The sequence below is a fragment of the Argiope bruennichi genome, chromosome 10 (genome assembly GCF_947563725.1).
Source record: "Argiope bruennichi chromosome 10, qqArgBrue1.1, whole genome shotgun sequence".
In the NCBI taxonomy this organism is placed as follows: Eukaryota; Metazoa; Arthropoda; class Arachnida; order Araneae; family Araneidae; genus Argiope; species Argiope bruennichi.
In genome coordinates this window covers 35,502,919-35,518,486 of record NC_079160.1, presented here as the reverse complement: position 1 = coordinate 35,518,486, position 15,568 = coordinate 35,502,919, and the positions used below count along the sequence as shown (strand labels likewise).

At 43.5% G+C, this 15,568-nt stretch overlaps 67 non-coding genes across 67 annotated transcripts; all 67 read right to left on the bottom strand.

Moving 5' to 3' along the window:
- Nucleotides 1–156: 156 nt before the first annotated feature.
- Nucleotides 157–229, bottom strand: Trnat-ugu (transfer RNA threonine (anticodon UGU)). The gene has a single exon. It is a non-coding gene; the product is annotated as a tRNA-Thr (tRNA).
- Nucleotides 230–315: 86 nt separating this feature from the next.
- Trnat-ugu (transfer RNA threonine (anticodon UGU)) lies at nt 316–389 on the bottom strand. Its single transcript has one exon. It is a non-coding gene; the product is annotated as a tRNA-Thr (tRNA).
- Nucleotides 390–637: 248 nt separating this feature from the next.
- Nucleotides 638–710, bottom strand: Trnat-cgu (transfer RNA threonine (anticodon CGU)). The gene has a single exon. It is a non-coding gene; the product is annotated as a tRNA-Thr (tRNA).
- Nucleotides 711–958: 248 nt separating this feature from the next.
- Trnat-ugu (transfer RNA threonine (anticodon UGU)) lies at nt 959–1,031 on the bottom strand. Its single transcript has one exon. It is a non-coding gene; the product is annotated as a tRNA-Thr (tRNA).
- Nucleotides 1,032–1,120: 89 nt separating this feature from the next.
- Nucleotides 1,121–1,193, bottom strand: Trnat-cgu (transfer RNA threonine (anticodon CGU)). Its single transcript has one exon. It is a non-coding gene; the product is annotated as a tRNA-Thr (tRNA).
- An 88-nt stretch (nt 1,194–1,281) lies between these two features.
- Nucleotides 1,282–1,354, bottom strand: Trnat-cgu (transfer RNA threonine (anticodon CGU)). Its single transcript has one exon. It is a non-coding gene; the product is annotated as a tRNA-Thr (tRNA).
- A 248-nt stretch (nt 1,355–1,602) lies between these two features.
- Trnat-cgu (transfer RNA threonine (anticodon CGU)) lies at nt 1,603–1,675 on the bottom strand. The gene has a single exon. It is a non-coding gene; the product is annotated as a tRNA-Thr (tRNA).
- A 248-nt stretch (nt 1,676–1,923) lies between these two features.
- Nucleotides 1,924–1,996, bottom strand: Trnat-ugu (transfer RNA threonine (anticodon UGU)). The gene has a single exon. It is a non-coding gene; the product is annotated as a tRNA-Thr (tRNA).
- An 87-nt stretch (nt 1,997–2,083) lies between these two features.
- On the bottom strand, nt 2,084–2,156 carry Trnat-cgu (transfer RNA threonine (anticodon CGU)). Its single transcript has one exon. It is a non-coding gene; the product is annotated as a tRNA-Thr (tRNA).
- Nucleotides 2,157–2,243: 87 nt separating this feature from the next.
- Trnat-cgu (transfer RNA threonine (anticodon CGU)) lies at nt 2,244–2,316 on the bottom strand. Its single transcript has one exon. It is a non-coding gene; the product is annotated as a tRNA-Thr (tRNA).
- An 88-nt stretch (nt 2,317–2,404) lies between these two features.
- Trnat-cgu (transfer RNA threonine (anticodon CGU)) lies at nt 2,405–2,477 on the bottom strand. Its single transcript has one exon. It is a non-coding gene; the product is annotated as a tRNA-Thr (tRNA).
- A 248-nt stretch (nt 2,478–2,725) lies between these two features.
- On the bottom strand, nt 2,726–2,798 carry Trnat-ugu (transfer RNA threonine (anticodon UGU)). The gene has a single exon. It is a non-coding gene; the product is annotated as a tRNA-Thr (tRNA).
- Nucleotides 2,799–2,926: 128 nt separating this feature from the next.
- Nucleotides 2,927–3,000, bottom strand: Trnat-ugu (transfer RNA threonine (anticodon UGU)). The gene has a single exon. It is a non-coding gene; the product is annotated as a tRNA-Thr (tRNA).
- Nucleotides 3,001–3,248: 248 nt separating this feature from the next.
- Nucleotides 3,249–3,321, bottom strand: Trnat-cgu (transfer RNA threonine (anticodon CGU)). The gene has a single exon. It is a non-coding gene; the product is annotated as a tRNA-Thr (tRNA).
- Nucleotides 3,322–3,570: 249 nt separating this feature from the next.
- Nucleotides 3,571–3,643, bottom strand: Trnat-cgu (transfer RNA threonine (anticodon CGU)). The gene has a single exon. It is a non-coding gene; the product is annotated as a tRNA-Thr (tRNA).
- An 88-nt stretch (nt 3,644–3,731) lies between these two features.
- On the bottom strand, nt 3,732–3,804 carry Trnat-cgu (transfer RNA threonine (anticodon CGU)). The gene has a single exon. It is a non-coding gene; the product is annotated as a tRNA-Thr (tRNA).
- Nucleotides 3,805–4,053: 249 nt separating this feature from the next.
- On the bottom strand, nt 4,054–4,126 carry Trnat-ugu (transfer RNA threonine (anticodon UGU)). Its single transcript has one exon. It is a non-coding gene; the product is annotated as a tRNA-Thr (tRNA).
- An 89-nt stretch (nt 4,127–4,215) lies between these two features.
- Nucleotides 4,216–4,288, bottom strand: Trnat-cgu (transfer RNA threonine (anticodon CGU)). Its single transcript has one exon. It is a non-coding gene; the product is annotated as a tRNA-Thr (tRNA).
- An 88-nt stretch (nt 4,289–4,376) lies between these two features.
- Trnat-cgu (transfer RNA threonine (anticodon CGU)) lies at nt 4,377–4,449 on the bottom strand. Its single transcript has one exon. It is a non-coding gene; the product is annotated as a tRNA-Thr (tRNA).
- A 248-nt stretch (nt 4,450–4,697) lies between these two features.
- On the bottom strand, nt 4,698–4,770 carry Trnat-cgu (transfer RNA threonine (anticodon CGU)). Its single transcript has one exon. It is a non-coding gene; the product is annotated as a tRNA-Thr (tRNA).
- Nucleotides 4,771–5,018: 248 nt separating this feature from the next.
- Nucleotides 5,019–5,091, bottom strand: Trnat-ugu (transfer RNA threonine (anticodon UGU)). The gene has a single exon. It is a non-coding gene; the product is annotated as a tRNA-Thr (tRNA).
- Nucleotides 5,092–5,178: 87 nt separating this feature from the next.
- Nucleotides 5,179–5,251, bottom strand: Trnat-cgu (transfer RNA threonine (anticodon CGU)). The gene has a single exon. It is a non-coding gene; the product is annotated as a tRNA-Thr (tRNA).
- An 87-nt stretch (nt 5,252–5,338) lies between these two features.
- Trnat-cgu (transfer RNA threonine (anticodon CGU)) lies at nt 5,339–5,411 on the bottom strand. The gene has a single exon. It is a non-coding gene; the product is annotated as a tRNA-Thr (tRNA).
- An 88-nt stretch (nt 5,412–5,499) lies between these two features.
- On the bottom strand, nt 5,500–5,572 carry Trnat-cgu (transfer RNA threonine (anticodon CGU)). Its single transcript has one exon. It is a non-coding gene; the product is annotated as a tRNA-Thr (tRNA).
- A 248-nt stretch (nt 5,573–5,820) lies between these two features.
- On the bottom strand, nt 5,821–5,893 carry Trnat-ugu (transfer RNA threonine (anticodon UGU)). Its single transcript has one exon. It is a non-coding gene; the product is annotated as a tRNA-Thr (tRNA).
- A 128-nt stretch (nt 5,894–6,021) lies between these two features.
- Nucleotides 6,022–6,095, bottom strand: Trnat-ugu (transfer RNA threonine (anticodon UGU)). Its single transcript has one exon. It is a non-coding gene; the product is annotated as a tRNA-Thr (tRNA).
- A 248-nt stretch (nt 6,096–6,343) lies between these two features.
- On the bottom strand, nt 6,344–6,416 carry Trnat-cgu (transfer RNA threonine (anticodon CGU)). The gene has a single exon. It is a non-coding gene; the product is annotated as a tRNA-Thr (tRNA).
- Nucleotides 6,417–6,664: 248 nt separating this feature from the next.
- Trnat-ugu (transfer RNA threonine (anticodon UGU)) lies at nt 6,665–6,737 on the bottom strand. The gene has a single exon. It is a non-coding gene; the product is annotated as a tRNA-Thr (tRNA).
- Nucleotides 6,738–6,826: 89 nt separating this feature from the next.
- Trnat-cgu (transfer RNA threonine (anticodon CGU)) lies at nt 6,827–6,899 on the bottom strand. Its single transcript has one exon. It is a non-coding gene; the product is annotated as a tRNA-Thr (tRNA).
- Nucleotides 6,900–6,987: 88 nt separating this feature from the next.
- On the bottom strand, nt 6,988–7,060 carry Trnat-cgu (transfer RNA threonine (anticodon CGU)). Its single transcript has one exon. It is a non-coding gene; the product is annotated as a tRNA-Thr (tRNA).
- Nucleotides 7,061–7,148: 88 nt separating this feature from the next.
- Nucleotides 7,149–7,221, bottom strand: Trnat-cgu (transfer RNA threonine (anticodon CGU)). The gene has a single exon. It is a non-coding gene; the product is annotated as a tRNA-Thr (tRNA).
- Nucleotides 7,222–7,469: 248 nt separating this feature from the next.
- Nucleotides 7,470–7,542, bottom strand: Trnat-ugu (transfer RNA threonine (anticodon UGU)). The gene has a single exon. It is a non-coding gene; the product is annotated as a tRNA-Thr (tRNA).
- An 87-nt stretch (nt 7,543–7,629) lies between these two features.
- Nucleotides 7,630–7,702, bottom strand: Trnat-cgu (transfer RNA threonine (anticodon CGU)). The gene has a single exon. It is a non-coding gene; the product is annotated as a tRNA-Thr (tRNA).
- An 88-nt stretch (nt 7,703–7,790) lies between these two features.
- Nucleotides 7,791–7,863, bottom strand: Trnat-cgu (transfer RNA threonine (anticodon CGU)). Its single transcript has one exon. It is a non-coding gene; the product is annotated as a tRNA-Thr (tRNA).
- An 88-nt stretch (nt 7,864–7,951) lies between these two features.
- On the bottom strand, nt 7,952–8,024 carry Trnat-cgu (transfer RNA threonine (anticodon CGU)). Its single transcript has one exon. It is a non-coding gene; the product is annotated as a tRNA-Thr (tRNA).
- A 248-nt stretch (nt 8,025–8,272) lies between these two features.
- Trnat-ugu (transfer RNA threonine (anticodon UGU)) lies at nt 8,273–8,345 on the bottom strand. The gene has a single exon. It is a non-coding gene; the product is annotated as a tRNA-Thr (tRNA).
- A 248-nt stretch (nt 8,346–8,593) lies between these two features.
- Trnat-cgu (transfer RNA threonine (anticodon CGU)) lies at nt 8,594–8,666 on the bottom strand. The gene has a single exon. It is a non-coding gene; the product is annotated as a tRNA-Thr (tRNA).
- A 247-nt stretch (nt 8,667–8,913) lies between these two features.
- On the bottom strand, nt 8,914–8,986 carry Trnat-cgu (transfer RNA threonine (anticodon CGU)). Its single transcript has one exon. It is a non-coding gene; the product is annotated as a tRNA-Thr (tRNA).
- Nucleotides 8,987–9,074: 88 nt separating this feature from the next.
- On the bottom strand, nt 9,075–9,146 carry Trnat-cgu (transfer RNA threonine (anticodon CGU)). The gene has a single exon. It is a non-coding gene; the product is annotated as a tRNA-Thr (tRNA).
- Nucleotides 9,147–9,234: 88 nt separating this feature from the next.
- Trnat-cgu (transfer RNA threonine (anticodon CGU)) lies at nt 9,235–9,307 on the bottom strand. Its single transcript has one exon. It is a non-coding gene; the product is annotated as a tRNA-Thr (tRNA).
- Nucleotides 9,308–9,395: 88 nt separating this feature from the next.
- Trnat-cgu (transfer RNA threonine (anticodon CGU)) lies at nt 9,396–9,468 on the bottom strand. Its single transcript has one exon. It is a non-coding gene; the product is annotated as a tRNA-Thr (tRNA).
- Nucleotides 9,469–9,555: 87 nt separating this feature from the next.
- Nucleotides 9,556–9,628, bottom strand: Trnat-ugu (transfer RNA threonine (anticodon UGU)). Its single transcript has one exon. It is a non-coding gene; the product is annotated as a tRNA-Thr (tRNA).
- Nucleotides 9,629–9,714: 86 nt separating this feature from the next.
- On the bottom strand, nt 9,715–9,787 carry Trnat-cgu (transfer RNA threonine (anticodon CGU)). The gene has a single exon. It is a non-coding gene; the product is annotated as a tRNA-Thr (tRNA).
- Nucleotides 9,788–9,873: 86 nt separating this feature from the next.
- Trnat-cgu (transfer RNA threonine (anticodon CGU)) lies at nt 9,874–9,946 on the bottom strand. Its single transcript has one exon. It is a non-coding gene; the product is annotated as a tRNA-Thr (tRNA).
- An 88-nt stretch (nt 9,947–10,034) lies between these two features.
- On the bottom strand, nt 10,035–10,107 carry Trnat-cgu (transfer RNA threonine (anticodon CGU)). The gene has a single exon. It is a non-coding gene; the product is annotated as a tRNA-Thr (tRNA).
- A 248-nt stretch (nt 10,108–10,355) lies between these two features.
- On the bottom strand, nt 10,356–10,428 carry Trnat-ugu (transfer RNA threonine (anticodon UGU)). The gene has a single exon. It is a non-coding gene; the product is annotated as a tRNA-Thr (tRNA).
- Nucleotides 10,429–10,515: 87 nt separating this feature from the next.
- On the bottom strand, nt 10,516–10,588 carry Trnat-cgu (transfer RNA threonine (anticodon CGU)). Its single transcript has one exon. It is a non-coding gene; the product is annotated as a tRNA-Thr (tRNA).
- An 87-nt stretch (nt 10,589–10,675) lies between these two features.
- Trnat-cgu (transfer RNA threonine (anticodon CGU)) lies at nt 10,676–10,748 on the bottom strand. Its single transcript has one exon. It is a non-coding gene; the product is annotated as a tRNA-Thr (tRNA).
- Nucleotides 10,749–10,836: 88 nt separating this feature from the next.
- On the bottom strand, nt 10,837–10,909 carry Trnat-cgu (transfer RNA threonine (anticodon CGU)). Its single transcript has one exon. It is a non-coding gene; the product is annotated as a tRNA-Thr (tRNA).
- A 248-nt stretch (nt 10,910–11,157) lies between these two features.
- On the bottom strand, nt 11,158–11,230 carry Trnat-ugu (transfer RNA threonine (anticodon UGU)). The gene has a single exon. It is a non-coding gene; the product is annotated as a tRNA-Thr (tRNA).
- A 128-nt stretch (nt 11,231–11,358) lies between these two features.
- Nucleotides 11,359–11,432, bottom strand: Trnat-ugu (transfer RNA threonine (anticodon UGU)). The gene has a single exon. It is a non-coding gene; the product is annotated as a tRNA-Thr (tRNA).
- A 248-nt stretch (nt 11,433–11,680) lies between these two features.
- Nucleotides 11,681–11,753, bottom strand: Trnat-cgu (transfer RNA threonine (anticodon CGU)). The gene has a single exon. It is a non-coding gene; the product is annotated as a tRNA-Thr (tRNA).
- A 249-nt stretch (nt 11,754–12,002) lies between these two features.
- On the bottom strand, nt 12,003–12,075 carry Trnat-cgu (transfer RNA threonine (anticodon CGU)). The gene has a single exon. It is a non-coding gene; the product is annotated as a tRNA-Thr (tRNA).
- Nucleotides 12,076–12,163: 88 nt separating this feature from the next.
- On the bottom strand, nt 12,164–12,236 carry Trnat-cgu (transfer RNA threonine (anticodon CGU)). The gene has a single exon. It is a non-coding gene; the product is annotated as a tRNA-Thr (tRNA).
- A 249-nt stretch (nt 12,237–12,485) lies between these two features.
- Nucleotides 12,486–12,558, bottom strand: Trnat-ugu (transfer RNA threonine (anticodon UGU)). The gene has a single exon. It is a non-coding gene; the product is annotated as a tRNA-Thr (tRNA).
- An 89-nt stretch (nt 12,559–12,647) lies between these two features.
- Trnat-cgu (transfer RNA threonine (anticodon CGU)) lies at nt 12,648–12,720 on the bottom strand. Its single transcript has one exon. It is a non-coding gene; the product is annotated as a tRNA-Thr (tRNA).
- Nucleotides 12,721–12,808: 88 nt separating this feature from the next.
- Trnat-cgu (transfer RNA threonine (anticodon CGU)) lies at nt 12,809–12,881 on the bottom strand. The gene has a single exon. It is a non-coding gene; the product is annotated as a tRNA-Thr (tRNA).
- Nucleotides 12,882–13,129: 248 nt separating this feature from the next.
- On the bottom strand, nt 13,130–13,202 carry Trnat-cgu (transfer RNA threonine (anticodon CGU)). The gene has a single exon. It is a non-coding gene; the product is annotated as a tRNA-Thr (tRNA).
- Nucleotides 13,203–13,450: 248 nt separating this feature from the next.
- On the bottom strand, nt 13,451–13,523 carry Trnat-ugu (transfer RNA threonine (anticodon UGU)). Its single transcript has one exon. It is a non-coding gene; the product is annotated as a tRNA-Thr (tRNA).
- An 87-nt stretch (nt 13,524–13,610) lies between these two features.
- On the bottom strand, nt 13,611–13,683 carry Trnat-cgu (transfer RNA threonine (anticodon CGU)). The gene has a single exon. It is a non-coding gene; the product is annotated as a tRNA-Thr (tRNA).
- An 87-nt stretch (nt 13,684–13,770) lies between these two features.
- Trnat-cgu (transfer RNA threonine (anticodon CGU)) lies at nt 13,771–13,843 on the bottom strand. The gene has a single exon. It is a non-coding gene; the product is annotated as a tRNA-Thr (tRNA).
- An 88-nt stretch (nt 13,844–13,931) lies between these two features.
- Trnat-cgu (transfer RNA threonine (anticodon CGU)) lies at nt 13,932–14,004 on the bottom strand. Its single transcript has one exon. It is a non-coding gene; the product is annotated as a tRNA-Thr (tRNA).
- Nucleotides 14,005–14,252: 248 nt separating this feature from the next.
- Nucleotides 14,253–14,325, bottom strand: Trnat-ugu (transfer RNA threonine (anticodon UGU)). Its single transcript has one exon. It is a non-coding gene; the product is annotated as a tRNA-Thr (tRNA).
- Nucleotides 14,326–14,453: 128 nt separating this feature from the next.
- On the bottom strand, nt 14,454–14,527 carry Trnat-ugu (transfer RNA threonine (anticodon UGU)). Its single transcript has one exon. It is a non-coding gene; the product is annotated as a tRNA-Thr (tRNA).
- A 248-nt stretch (nt 14,528–14,775) lies between these two features.
- Nucleotides 14,776–14,848, bottom strand: Trnat-cgu (transfer RNA threonine (anticodon CGU)). Its single transcript has one exon. It is a non-coding gene; the product is annotated as a tRNA-Thr (tRNA).
- Nucleotides 14,849–15,096: 248 nt separating this feature from the next.
- Trnat-ugu (transfer RNA threonine (anticodon UGU)) lies at nt 15,097–15,169 on the bottom strand. Its single transcript has one exon. It is a non-coding gene; the product is annotated as a tRNA-Thr (tRNA).
- Nucleotides 15,170–15,258: 89 nt separating this feature from the next.
- On the bottom strand, nt 15,259–15,331 carry Trnat-cgu (transfer RNA threonine (anticodon CGU)). Its single transcript has one exon. It is a non-coding gene; the product is annotated as a tRNA-Thr (tRNA).
- Between the last annotated feature and the right edge of the window lie 237 nt (nt 15,332–15,568).

Sequence of the window (15,568 nt, the reverse complement as noted above, 5' to 3'; positions counted from 1 at the left end):
ACCATTGAGGGTTGAACTCACGACCCCGGGTGTACAAGACCAGTGCTCTAACCAATGAGCTATAGTGGCTACGTTGGCACCTTTGCCCTGAAGCAAAGATAAACTTTTTACAAATGACATCCACACACGTAAAAGTGAAAAAATACGCTATGCTCTAGCCACCATTGAGGATTGAACTCACGACCCCTGGTTTACAAGACCGGTGCTCTAACCACTGAGCTATATTGGCTAAGTTAGAACCTTCGCCCTGAAGCAAAGATAAACTTTTTAGAAATGACATCCACACACGTAAAAGTGAAAAAATACGCTATGCTCTACCCACTAGTGAGAATTGAACTCACGACCCCTGGTTTACAAGACCAGCGCTCTAACCACTGAGCTATAGTGGCTACGTTGGCACCTTCGCCCCTGAAGCAAAGATAAACTTTTTACAAATGAATTCCACACACGAAAAAGTGAAAAAATACGCTATGCTCTAGCCACTAGTGATTATTGAATTTACGACCCCTTGTTTACAAGACCAGTGCTCTAACCAGTGAGCTATAGTGGCTACGTTAGCACTTTCACCCTGAAGCAAAGATAAACTTTTTACAAATGACATACACACACGTAAAAGTGAAAAAATACGCTATGCTCTAGCCACCAGTGAGGATTGAACTTACGACCCCTGGTTTACGAGACCAGTGCTCTAACCACTGAGCTATAGTGGCTACGTTAGTACCTTCGCCCTGAAGCAAAGATAAACTTTTAACAAATGAAATCCACACACGTAAAAGTGAAAAAATACGCTATGCTCTAGCCACCAGTGTGGATTGAACTCACTACCCCTGGTTTACGAGAACAATGCTCTAACCACTCAGCTATGATGGCTACGTTAGCACCTTCGCCCCTGAAGCAAAGATAAACTTTTTACAAATGACATCCACACACGTAAAAGTGAAAAAATACGCTATGCTCTAGCCACCTGTGAGGATTGAACTCACGACCCCTGGTTTACAAAACCTGTGCTCTAACCACTGAGCTATGATGGCTACGTTAGCACCTTCGCCCCTGAAGCAAAGATAAACTTTTTACAAATGACATCCACACACGTAAAAGTGAAAAAAATACGCTATGTTCTAGCCACCAGTGAGGATTGAACTCACGACCCCTGGTTTACGAGATCAGTGCTCTAACCACTGAGCTATAGTGGCTACGTTAGCACCTTCGCCCCTGAAGCAAAGATAAACTTTTTACAAATGACATCCACACACGTAAAAGTGAAAAAATACGCTATGCTCTAGCCACCAGTGAGGATTGAACTCACGACCCCTGGTTTACGAGATCAGTGCTCTAACCACTGAGCTATAGTGGCTACGTTAGCACCTTCGCCCTGAAGCAAAGATAAACTTTTTACAAATGACATCCACACACGTAAAAGTGAAAAAATACGCTATGCTGTAGCCACCAGTGAGGAATGAACTCATGACCCCTGGTTTACGAGACCAGTTCTCTAAGCACTGAGCTATGATGGCTACGTTAGCACCTTCACCCCTGGAGCAAAGATAAACTTTTTACAAATGACATCCACACACGTAAAAGTGAAATTATACGCTATGCTCTAGCCACCAGTGAGGATTGAACTCACGACCCCTGGTTTACGAGACCAGTGCTCTAACCACTGAGCTATAGTGGCTACGTTAGCACCTTCGCCACTGAAGCAAAGATAAACTTTTTACAAATGACATTCACACACGTAAAAGTGAAAAAATACGCTATGCTCTAGCCACCATTGAGGATTGAACTCACGACCGCTGGTTTACAAGACCGGTGATCTAACCACTGAGCTATATTGGCTACGTTAGAACCTTCGCCCTGAAGAAAAGATAAACTTTTTACAAATGACATCCAACCACGTAAAAGTGAAAAAATAGGCTATGCTCTAGCCACTGGTGAGAATTGAACTCACAACCCCTTGTTTACAAAACCAGTGCTCGAACCACTGAGCTATAGTGGCTACGTTAGCACCTTCGCCCTGAAGCAAAGATAAACGTTTTACAAATGATATCCACACACGTAAAAGTGAAAAAATACGCTATGCTCTAGCCACCAGTGAGGATTGAACTCACGACCCCTGGCTTACGAGATCAGTGCTCTAACCACTGAGCTATAGTAGCTACGTTAGCACCTTCGCCCTGAAGCAAAGATAAACTTTTTACAAATGACATCCACACACGTAAAAGTGAAAAAATACGCTATGCTGTAGCCACCAGTGAGGATTGAACTCACGACCCCTGGTTTACGAGACCAGTTCTCTAACCACTGAGCTATGATGGCCAGGTTAGCACCTTCACCCCTGGAGCAAAGATAAACTTTTTACAATTGACATCCACACACGTAAAAGTGAAATTATACGCTATGTTCTAGCCACCAGTGAGGATTGAACTCACGACCCCTGGTTTACGAGACCAGTGCTCTAACCACTGAGCTATAGTGGCTACGTTAGCACCTTCGCCACTGAAGCAAAGATAAACTTTTTACAAATGACATCCACACACGTAAAAGTGAAAAAATACGCTATGCTCTAGCCACCATTGAGGATTGAACTCACGACCGCTGGTTTACAAGATCGGTGCTCTAACCACTGAGCTATATTGGCTACGTTAGAACCTTCGCACTGAACCAAAGATAAACTTTTTACAAATGACATCCAACCACGTAAAAGTGAAAAAATACGCTATGCTCTAACCACTAGTGAGAATTGAACTCACGACCCCTGGTTTACAAGACCAGTGCTCTAACCACTGAGCTATAGTGGCTGGTTTACAAGACCGGTGCTCTAACCACTGAGCTATATTGGCTAAGTTAGAACCTTCGCCCTGAAGCAAAGATAAACTTTTTAGAAATGACATCCACACACGTAAAAGTGAAAAAATACGCTATGCTCTACCCACTAGTGAGAATTGAACTCACGACCCCTGGTTTACAAGACCAGCGCTCTAACCACTGAGCTATAGTGGCTACGTTGGCACCTTCGCCCCTGAAGCAAAGATAAACTTTTTACAAATAAATTCCACACACGAAAAAGTGAAAAAATACGCTATGCTCTAGCCACTAGTGATTATTGAATTTACGACCCCTTGTTTACAAGACCAGTGCTCTAACCAGTGAGCTATAGTGGCTACGTTAGCACTTTCACCCTGAAGCAAAGATAAACTTTTTACAAATGACATACACACACGTAAAAGTGAAAAAATACGCTATGCTCTAGCCACCAGTGAGGATTGAACTTACGACCCCTGGTTTACGAGACCAGTGCTCTAACCACTGAGCTATAGTGGCTACGTTAGTACCTTCGCCCTGAAGCAAAGATAAACTTTTAACAAATGAAATCCACACACGTAAAAGTGAAAAAATACGCTATGCTCTAGCCACCAGTGTGGATTGAACTCACGACCCCTGGTTTACGAGAACAGTGCTCTAACCACTCAGCTATGATGGCTACGTTAGCACCTTCGCCCCTGAAGCAAAGATAAACTTTTTACAAATGACATCCACACACGTAAAAGTGAAAAAAATACGCTATGTTCTAGCCACCAGTGAGGATTGAACTCACGACCCCTGGTTTACGAGATCAGTGCTCTAACCACTGAGCTATAGTGGCTACGTTAGCACCTTCGCCCCTGAAGCAAAGATAAACTTTTTACAAATGACATCCACACACGTAAAAGTGAAAAAATACGCTATGCTGTAGCCACCAGTGAGGATTGAACTCACGACCCCTGGTTTACGAGACCAGTTCTCTAACCACTGAGCTATGATGGCCAGGTTAGCACCTTCACCCCTGGAGCAAAGATAAACTTTTTACAATTGACATCCACACACGTAAAAGTGAAATTATACGCTATGTTCTAGCCACCAGTGTGGATTGAACTCACGACCCCTGGTTTACGAGAACAGTGCTCTAACCACTCAGCTATGATGGCTACGTTAGCACCTTCGCCCCTGAAGCAAAGATAAACTTTTTACAAATGACATCCACACACGTAAAAGTGAAAAAATACGCTATGCTCTAGCCACCAGTGAGGATTGAACTCACGACCCCTGGTTTACAAAACCTGTGCTCTAACCACTGAGCTATGATGGCTACGTTAGCACCTTCGCCCCTGAAGCAAAGATAAACTTTTTACAAATGACATCCACACACGTAAAAGTGAAAAAAATACGCTATGTTCTAGCCACCAGTGAGGATTGAACTCACGACCCCTGGTTTACGAGATCAGTGCTCTAACCACTGAGCTATAGTGGCTACGTTAGCACCTTCGCCCCTGAAGCAAAGATAAACTTTTTACAAATGACATCCACACACGTAAAAGTGAAAAAATACGCTATGCTCTAGCCACCAGTGAGGATTGAACTCACGACCCCTGGTTTACGAGATCAGTGCTCTAACCACTGAGCTATAGTGGCTACGTTAGCACCTTCGCCCTGAAGCAAAGATAAACTTTTTACAAATGACATCCACACACGTAAAAGTGAAAAAATACGCTATACTGTAGCCACCAGTGAGGAATGAACTCACGACCCCTGGTTTACGAGACCAGTTCTCTAAGCACTGAGCTATGATGGCTACGTTAGCACCTTCACCCCTGGAGCAAAGATAAACTTTTTACAAATGACATCCACACACGTAAAAGTGAAATTATACGCTATGCTCTAGCCACCAGTGAGGATTGAACTCACGACCCCTGGTTTACGAGACCAGTGCTCTAACCACTGAGCTATAGTGGCTACGTTAGCACCTTCGCCACTGAAGCAAAGATAAACTTTTTACAAATGACATTCACACACGTAAAAGTGAAAAAATACGCTATGCTCTAGCCACCATTGAGGATTGAACTCACGACCGCTGGTTTACAAGACCGGTGATCTAACCACTGAGCTATATTGGCTACGTTAGAACCTTCGCCCTGAAGAAAAGATAAACTTTTTACAAATGACATCCAACCACGTAAAAGTGAAAAAATACGCTATGCTCTAGCCACTGGTGAGAATTGAACTCACAACCCCTTGTTTACAAAACCAGTGCTCGAACCACTGAGCTATAGTGGCTACGTTAGCACCTTCGCCCTGAAGCAAAGATAAACGTTTTACAAATGATATCCACACACGTAAAAGTGAAAAAATACGCTATGCTCTAGCCACCAGTGAGGATTGAACTCACGACCCCTGGCTTACGAGATCAGTGCTCTAACCACTGAGCTATAGTAGCTACGTTAGCACCTTCGCCCTGAAGCAAAGATAAACTTTTTACAAATGACATCCACACACGTAAAAGTGAAAAAATACGCTATGCTGTAGCCACCAGTGAGGATTGAACTCACGACCCCTGGTTTACGAGACCAGTTCTCTAACCACTGAGCTATGATGGCCAGGTTAGCACCTTCACCCCTGGAGCAAAGATAAACTTTTTACAATTGACATCCACACACGTAAAAGTGAAATTATACGCTATGTTCTAGCCACCAGTGAGGATTGAACTCACGACCCCTGGTTTACGAGACCAGTGCTCTAACCACTGAGCTATAGTGGCTACGTTAGCACCTTCGCCACTGAAGCAAAGATAAACTTTTTACAAATGACATCCACACACGTAAAAGTGAAAAAATACGCTATGCTCTAGCCACCATTGAGGATTGAACTCACGACCGCTGGTTTACAAGATCGGTGCTCTAACCACTGAGCTATATTGGCTACGTTAGAACCTTCGCCCTGAAGCAAAGATAAACTTTTTACAAATGACATCCAACCACGTAAAAGTGAAAAAATACGCTATGCTCTAACCACTAGTGAGAATTGAACTCACGACCCCTGGTTTACAAGACCAGTGCTCTAACCACTGAGCTATAGTGGCTGGTTTACAAGACCGGTGCTCTAACCACTGAGCTATATTGGCTAAGTTAGAACCTTCGCCCTGAAGCAAAGATAAACTTTTTAGAAATGACATCCACACACGTAAAAGTGAAAAAATACGCTATGCTCTACCCACTAGTGAGAATTGAACTCACGACCCCTGGTTTACAAGACCAGCGCTCTAACCACTGAGCTATAGTGGCTACGTTGGCACCTTCGCCCCTGAAGCAAAGATAAACTTTTTACAAATGAATTCCACACACGAAAAAGTGAAAAAATACGCTATGCTCTAGCCACTAGTGATTATTGAATTTACGACCCCTTGTTTACAAGACCAGTGCTCTAACCAGTGAGCTATAGTGGCTACGTTAGCACTTTCACCCTGAAGCAAAGATAAACTTTTTACAAATGACATACACACACGTAAAAGTGAAAAAATACGCTATGCTCTAGCCACCAGTGAGGATTGAACTTACGACCCCTGGTTTACGAGACCAGTGCTCTAACCACTGAGCTATAGTGGCTACGTTAGTACCTTCGCCCTGAAGCAAAGATAAACTTTTAACAAATGAAATCCACACACGTAAAAGTGAAAAAATACGCTATGCTCTAGCCACCAGTGTGGATTGAACTCACGACCCCTGGTTTACGAGAACAGTGCTCTAACCACTCAGCTATGATGGCTACGTTAGCACCTTCGCCCCTGAAGCAAAGATAAACTTTTTACAAATGACATCCACACACGTAAAAGTGAAAAAAAACGCTATGCTCTAGCCACCAGTGAGGATTGAACTCACGACCCCTGGTTTACAAAACCTGTGCTCTAACCACTGAGCTATGATGGCTACGTTAGCACCTTCGCCCCTGAAGCAAAGATAAACTTTTTACAAATGACATCCACACACGTAAAAGTGAAAAAAATACGCTATGTTCTAGCCACCAGTGAGGATTGAACTCACGACCCCTGGTTTACGAGATCAGTGCTCTAACCACTGAGCTATAGTGGCTACGTTAGCACCTTCGCCCCTGAAGCAAAGATAAACTTTTTACAAATGACATCCACACACGTAAAAGTGAAAAAATACGCTATGCTGTAGCCACCAGTGAGGATTGAACTCACGACCCCTGGTTTACGAGACCAGTTCTCTAAGCACTGAGCTATGATGGCTACGTTAGCACCTTCACCCCTGGAGCAAAGATAAACTTTTTACAAATGACATCCACACACGTAAAAGTGAAATTATACGCTATGCTCTAGCCACCAGTGAGGATTGAACTCACGACCCCTGGTTTACGAGACCAGTGCTCTAACCACTGAGCTATAGTGGCTACGTTAGCACCTTCGCCACTGAAGCAAAGATAAACTTTTTACAAATGACATTCACACACGTAAAAGTGAAAAAATACGCTATGCTCTAGCCACCATTGAGGATTGAACTCACGACCGCTGGTTTACAAGACCGGTGATCTAACCACTGAGCTATATTGGCTACGTTAGAACCTTCGCCCTGAAGAAAAGATAAACTTTTTACAAATGACATCCAACCACGTAAAAGTGAAAAAATACGCTATGCTCTAGCCACTGGTGAGAATTGAACTCACAACCCCTTGTTTACAAAACCAGTGCTCGAACCACTGAGCTATAGTGGCTACGTTAGCACCTTCGCCCTGAAGCAAAGATAAACGTTTTACAAATGATATCCACACACGTAAAAGTGAAAAAATACGCTATGCTCTAGCCACCAGTGAGGATTGAACTCACGACCCCTGGCTTACGAGATCAGTGCTCTAACCACTGAGCTATAGTAGCTACGTTAGCACCTTCGCCCTGAAGCAAAGATAAACTTTTTACAAATGACATCCACACACGTAAAAGTGAAAAAAATACGCTATGTTCTAGCCACCAGTGAGGATTGAACTCACGACCCCTGGTTTACGAGACCAGTTCTCTAACCACTGAGCTATGATGGCCAGGTTAGCACCTTCACCCCTGGAGCAAAGATAAACTTTTTACAATTGACATCCACACACGTAAAAGTGAAATTATACGCTATGTTCTAGCCACCAGTGAGGATTGAACTCACGACCCCTGGTTTACGAGACCAGTGCTCTAACCACTGAGCTATAGTGGCTACGTTAGCACCTTCGCCACTGAAGCAAAGATAAACTTTTTACAAATGACATCCACACACGTAAAAGTGAAAAAATACGCTATGCTCTAGCCACCATTGAGGATTGAACTCACGACCGCTGGTTTACAAGATCGGTGCTCTAACCACTGAGCTATATTGGCTACGTTAGAACCTTCGCCCTGAAGCAAAGATAAACTTTTTACAAATGACATCCAACCACGTAAAAGTGAAAAAATACGCTATGCTCTAACCACTAGTGAGAATTGAACTCACGACCCCTGGTTTACAAGACCAGTGCTCTAACCACTGAGCTATAGTGGCTACGTTGGCACTTTCGCCCTGAAGCAAAGATAAACTTTTTACAAATGACATCCACACACGTAAAAGTGAAAAAATACGCTATGCTCTAGCCGCCAGTGTGGATTGAACTCACGACCCCTGGTTTACGAGAACAGTGCTCTAACCACTCAGCTATGATGGCTACGTTAGCACCTTCGCCCCTGAAGCAAAGATAAACTTTTTACAAATGACATCCACACACGTAAAAGTGAAAAAATACGCTATGCTCTAGCCACCAGTGAGGATTGAACTCACGACCCCTGGTTTACGAGACCAGTGCTCTAACCACTGACTTATAGTGGCTACGTTAGCACCTTCGCCCTGAAGCAAAGATAAACCTTTTACAAATGACATCCACACACGTAAAAGTGAAAAAATACGCTATGCTCTAACCACTAGTGAGGATTGAACCCAGACCACTGGCTTACGAGACCAGTGCTCTAACCACCTCAGTTATAGTGGCTACGTTAGCACCTTCGTCCTGAAGCAAAGATAAACTTTTTACAAATGACATCCACACACGTAAAAGTGAAAAAATACGCTATGCTCTAGCCACCAGTGAGGATTGAACTCACGACCCCTGGTTTACGAGACCAGTTCTCTAACCACTAAGCTATAATGGCTACGTTAGCACCTTCGCCCCTGAAGCAAAGATAATTTTTTTACAAATGACATCCACACACGAAAAAGTGAAAAAATACGCTATACTCTAGCCACTAGTGAGGATTGAACTCACGACCCTGGTTTACGAGACCAGTGCTCTAACCACTGAGCTATGATGGCTACGTTAGCACCTTCGCCCCTGAAGCAAAAATAAACTTTTTACAAATGACATCCACATACGTAAAAGTGAAAAAATACGCTATGTTCTAGCCACCAGTGAGGATTGAACTCACGACCCCTGGTTTACGAGATCAGTGCTCTAACAACTGATCTATAGTGGCTACGTTAGCACCTTCGCCCCTGAAGCAAAGATAAACTTTTTACAGATGACATCCACACACGTAAAAGCGAAAAAATACGCTATGCTCTAGCCACCAGTGAGGATCGAACTCACGACCCCTGGTTTACGAGATCAGTGCTCTAACCACTGAGCTATAGTGGCTACGTTAGCACCTTCGCCCTGAAGCAAAGATAAACTTTTTACAAATGACATCCACACACGTAAAAGTGAAAAAATACGCTATGCTCTAGCCACGAGTGAGAATTGAACTCACCACCCCTGGTTTACAAGACCAGTGCTCGAACCACTGAGCTATAGTGGCTACGTTAGCACCTTCGCCCTGAAGCAAAGATAAACGTTTTACAAATGATATCCACACACGTAAAAGTGAAAAATACGCTATGCTCTAGTCACCAGTGAGGATTGAACTCACGACCCCTGATTTACGAGATCAGTGCTCTAACCACTGAGCTATAGTGGCTACGTTAGCACCTTCTCCCTGAAGCAAAGATAAACTTTTTACAAATGACATCCACACACGTAAAAGTGAAAAATCCGCTATGCTGTAGCCACCAGTGAGGATTGAACTCACGACCCCTGGTTTACGAGACCAGTTCTCTAAGCACTGAGCTATGATGGCTACGTTAGCACCTTCACCCCTGGAGCAAAGATAAACTTTTTACAAATGACATCCACACACGTAAAAGTGAAATTATACGCTATGCTCTAGCCACCAGTGAGGATTGAACTCACGACCCCTGGTTTACGAGACCAGTGCTCTAACCACTGAGCTATAGTGGCTACGTTAGCACCTTCGCCACTGAAGCAAAGATAAACTTTTTACAAATGACATTCACACACGTAAAAGTGAAAAAATACGCTATGCTCTAGCCACCATTGAGGATTGAACTCACGACCGCTGGTTTACAAGACCGGTGATCTAACCACTGAGCTATATTGGCTACGTTAGAACCTTCGCCCTGAAGAAAAGATAAACTTTTTACAAATGACATCCAACCACGTAAAAGTGAAAAAATAGGCTATGCTCTAGCCACTGGTGAGAATTGAACTCACAACCCCTTGTTTACAAAACCAGTGCTCGAACCACTGAGCTATAGTGGCTACGTTAGCACCTTCGCCCTGAAGCAAAGATAAACGTTTTACAAATGATATCCACACACGTAAAAGTGAAAAAATACGCTATGCTCTAGCCACCAGTGAGGATTGAACTCACGACCCCTGGCTTACGAGATCAGTGCTCTAACCACTGAGCTATAGTAGCTACGTTAGCACCTTCGCCCTGAAGCAAAGATAAACTTTTTACAAATGACATCCACACACGTAAAAGTGAAAAAATACGCTATGCTGTAGCCACCAGTGAGGATTGAACTCACGACCCCTGGTTTACGAGACCAGTTCTCTAACCACTGAGCTATGATGGCCAGGTTAGCACCTTCACCCCTGGAGCAAAGATAAACTTTTTACAATTGACATCCACACACGTAAAAGTGAAATTATACGCTATGTTCTAGCCACCAGTGAGGATTGAACTCACGACCCCTGGTTTACGAGACCAGTGCTCTAACCACTGAGCTATAGTGGCTACGTTAGCACCTTCGCCACTGAAGCAAAGATAAACTTTTTACAAATGACATCCACACACGTAAAAGTGAAAAAATACGCTATGCTCTAGCCACCATTGAGGATTGAACTCACGACCGCTGGTTTACAAGATCGGTGCTCTAACCACTGAGCTATATTGGCTACGTTAGAACCTTCGCACTGAACCAAAGATAAACTTTTTACAAATGACATCCAACCACGTAAAAGTGAAAAAATACGCTATGCTCTAACCACTAGTGAGAATTGAACTCACGACCCCTGGTTTACAAGACCAGTGCTCTAACCACTGAGCTATAGTGGCTGGTTTACAAGACCGGTGCTCTAACCACTGAGCTATATTGGCTAAGTTAGAACCTTCGCCCTGAAGCAAAGATAAACTTTTTAGAAATGACATCCACACACGTAAAAGTGAAAAAATACGCTATGCTCTACCCACTAGTGAGAATTGAACTCACGACCCCTGGTTTACAAGACCAGCGCTCTAACCACTGAGCTATAGTGGCTACGTTGGCACCTTCGCCCCTGAAGCAAAGATAAACTTTTTACAAATAAATTCCACACACGAAAAAGTGAAAAAATACGCTATGCTCTAGCCACTAGTGATTATTGAATTTACGACCCCTTGTTTACAAGACCAGTGCTCTAACCAGTGAGCTATAGTGGCTACGTTAGCACTTTCACCCTGAAGCAAAGATAAACTTTTTACAAATGACATACACACACGTAAAAGTGAAAAAATACGCTATGCTCTAGCCACCAGTGAGGATTGAACTTACGACCCCTGGTTTACGAGACCAGTGCTCTAACCACTGAGCTATAGTGGCTACGTTAGTACCTTCGCCCTGAAGCAAAGATAAACTTTTAACAAATGAAATCCACACACGTAAAAGTGAAAAAATACGCTATGCTCTAGCCACCAGTGTGGATTGAACTCACGACCCCTGGTTTACGAGAACAGTGCTCTAACCACTCAGCTATGATGGCTACGTTAGCACCTTCGCCCCTGAAGCAAAGATAAACTTTTTACAAATGACATCCACACACGTAAAAGTGAAAAAAATACGCTATGTTCTAGCCACCAGTGAGGATTGAACTCACGACCCCTGGTTTACGAGATCAGTGCTCTAACCACTGAGCTATAGTGGCTACGTTAGCACCTTCGCCCCTGAAGCAAAGATAAACTTTTTACAAATGACATCCACACACGTAAAAGTGAAAAAATACGCTATGCTGTAGCCACCAGTGAGGATTGAACTCACGACCCCTGGTTTACGAGACCAGTTCTCTAACCACTGAGCTATGATGGCCAGGTTAGCACCTTCACCCCTGGAGCAAAGATAAACTTTTTACAATTGACATCCACACACGTAAAAGTGAAATTATACGCTATGTTCTAGCCACCAGTGTGGATTGAACTCACGACCCCTGGTTTACGAGAACAGTGCTCTAACCACTCAGCTATGATGGCTACGTTAGCACCTTCGCCCCTGAAGCAAAGATAAACTTTTTACAAATGACATCCACACACGTAAAAGTGAAAAAATACGCTATGCTCTAGCCACCAGTGAGGATTGAACTCACGACCCCTGGTTTACAAAACCTGTGCTCTAACCACTGAGCTATGATGGCTACGTTAGCACCTTCGCCCCTGAAGCAAAGATAAACTTTTTACAAATGACATCCACACACGTAAAAGTGAAAAAAATACGCTATGTTCTAGCCACCAGTGAGGATTGAACTCACGACCCCTGGTTTACGAGATCAGTGCTCTAACCACTGAGCTATAGTGGCTACGTTAGCACCTTCGCCCCTGAAGCAAAGATAAACTTTTTACAAATGACATCCACACACGTAAAAGTGAAAAAATACGCTATGCTCTAGCCACCAGTGAGGATTGAACTCACGACCCCTGGTTTACGAGATCAGTGCTCTAACCACTGAGCTATAGTGGCTACGTTAGCACCTTCGCCCTGAAGCAAAGATAAACTTTTTACAAATGACATCCACACACGTAAAAGTGAAAAAATACGCTATACTGTAGCCACCAGTGAGGAATGAACTCACGACCCCTGGTTTACGAGACCAGTTCTCTAAGCACTGAGCTATGATGGCTACGTTAGCACCTTCACCCCTGGAGCAAAGATAAACTTTTTACAAATGACATCCACACACGTAAAAGTGAAATTATACGCTATGCTCTAGCCACCAGTGAGGATTGAACTCACGACCCCTGGTTTACGAGACCAGTGCTCTAACCACTGAGCTATAGTGGCTACGTTAGCACCTTCGCCACTGAAGCAAAGATAAACTTTTTACAAATGACATTCACACACGTAAAAGTGAAAAAATACGCTATGCTCTAGCCACCATTGAGGATTGAACTCACGACCGCTGGTTTACAAGACCGGTGATCTAACCACTGAGCTATATTGGCTACGTTAGAACCTTCGCCCTGAAGAAAAGATAAACTTTTTACAAATGACATCCAACCACGTAAAAGTGAAAAAATACGCTATGCTCTAGCCACTGGTGAGAATTGAACTCACAACCCCTTGTTTACAAAACCAGTGCTCGAACCACTGAGCTATAGTGGCTACGTTAGCACCTTCGCCCTGAAGCAAAGATAAACGTTTTACAAATGATATCCACACACGTAAAAGTGAAAAAATACGCTATGCTCTAGCCACCAGTGAGGATTGAACTCACGACCCCTGGCTTACGAGATCAGTGCTCTAACCACTGAGCTATAGTAGCTACGTTAGCACCTTCGCCCTGAAGCAAAGATAAACTTTTTACAAATGACATCCACACACGTAAAAGTGAAAAAATACGCTATGCTGTAGCCACCAGTGAGGATTGAACTCACGACCCCTGGTTTACGAGACCAGTTCTCTAACCACTGAGCTATGATGGCCAGGTTAGCACCTTCACCCCTGGAGCAAAGATAAACTTTTTACAATTGACATCCACACACGTAAAAGTGAAATTATACGCTATGTTCTAGCCACCAGTGAGGATTGAACTCACGACCCCTGGTTTACGAGACCAGTGCTCTAACCACTGAGCTATAGTGGCTACGTTAGCACCTTCGCCACTGAAGCAAAGATAAACTTTTTACAAATGACATCCACACACGTAAAAGTGAAAAAATACGCTATGCTCTAGCCACCATTGAGGATTGAACTCACGACCGCTGGTTTACAAGATCGGTGCTCTAACCACTGAGCTATATTGGCTACGTTAGAACCTTCGCCCTGAAGCAAAGATAAACTTTTTACAAATGACATCCAACCACGTAAAAGTGAAAAAATACGCTATGCTCTAACCACTAGTGAGAATTGAACTCACGACCCCTGGTTTACAAGACCAGTGCTCTAACCACTGAGCTATAGTGGCTGGTTTACAAGACCGGTGCTCTAACCACTGAGCTATATTGGCTAAGTTAGAACCTTCGCCCTGAAGCAAAGATAAACTTTTTAGAAATGACATCCACACACGTAAAAGTGAAAAAATACGCTATGCTCTACCCACTAGTGAGAATTGAACTCACGACCCCTGGTTTACAAGACCAGCGCTCTAACCACTGAGCTATAGTGGCTACGTTGGCACCTTCGCCCCTGAAGCAAAGATAAACTTTTTACAAATGAATTCCACACACGAAAAAGTGAAAAAATACGCTATGCTCTAGCCACTAGTGATTATTGAATTTACGACCCCTTGTTTACAAGACCAGTGCTCTAACCAGTGAGCTATAGTGGCTACGTTAGCACTTTCACCCTGAAGCAAAGATAAACTTTTTACAAATGATATACACACACGTAAAAGTGAAAAAATACGCTATGCTCTAGCCACCAGTGAGGATTGAACTTACGACCCCTGGTTTACGAGACCAGTGCTCTAACCACTGAGCTATAGTGGCTACGTTAGTACCTTCGCCCTGAAGCAAAGATAAACTTTTAACAAATGAAATCCACACACGTAAAAGTGAAAAAATACGCTATGCTCTAGCCACCAGTGTGGATTGAACTCACGACCCCTGGTTTACGAGAACAGTGCTCTAACCACTCAGCTATGATGGCTACGTTAGCACCTTCGCCCCTGAAGCAAAGATAAACTTTTTACAAATGACATCCACACACGTAAAAGTGAAAAAAAACGCTATGCTCTAGCCACCAGTGAGGATTGAACTCACGACCCCTGGTTTACAAAACCTGTGCTCTAACCACTGAGCTATGATGGCTACGTTAGCACCTTCGCCCCTGAAGCAAAGATAAACTTTTTACAAATGACATCCACACACGTAAAAGTGAAAAAAATACGCTATGTTCTAGCCACCAGTGAGGATTGAACTCACGACCCCTGGTTTACGAGATCAGTGCTCTAACCACTGAGCTATAGTGGCTACGTTAGCACCTTCGCCCCTGAAGCAAAGATAAACTTTTTACAAATGACATCCACACACGTAAAAGTGAAAAAATACGCTATGCTGTAGCCACCAGTGAGGATTGAACTCACGACCCCTGGTTTACGAGACCAGTTCTCTAAGCACTGAGCTATGAATGCTACGTTAGCACCTTCACCCCTGGAGCAAAGATAAACTTTTTACAAATGACATCCACACACGTAAAAGTGAAATTAT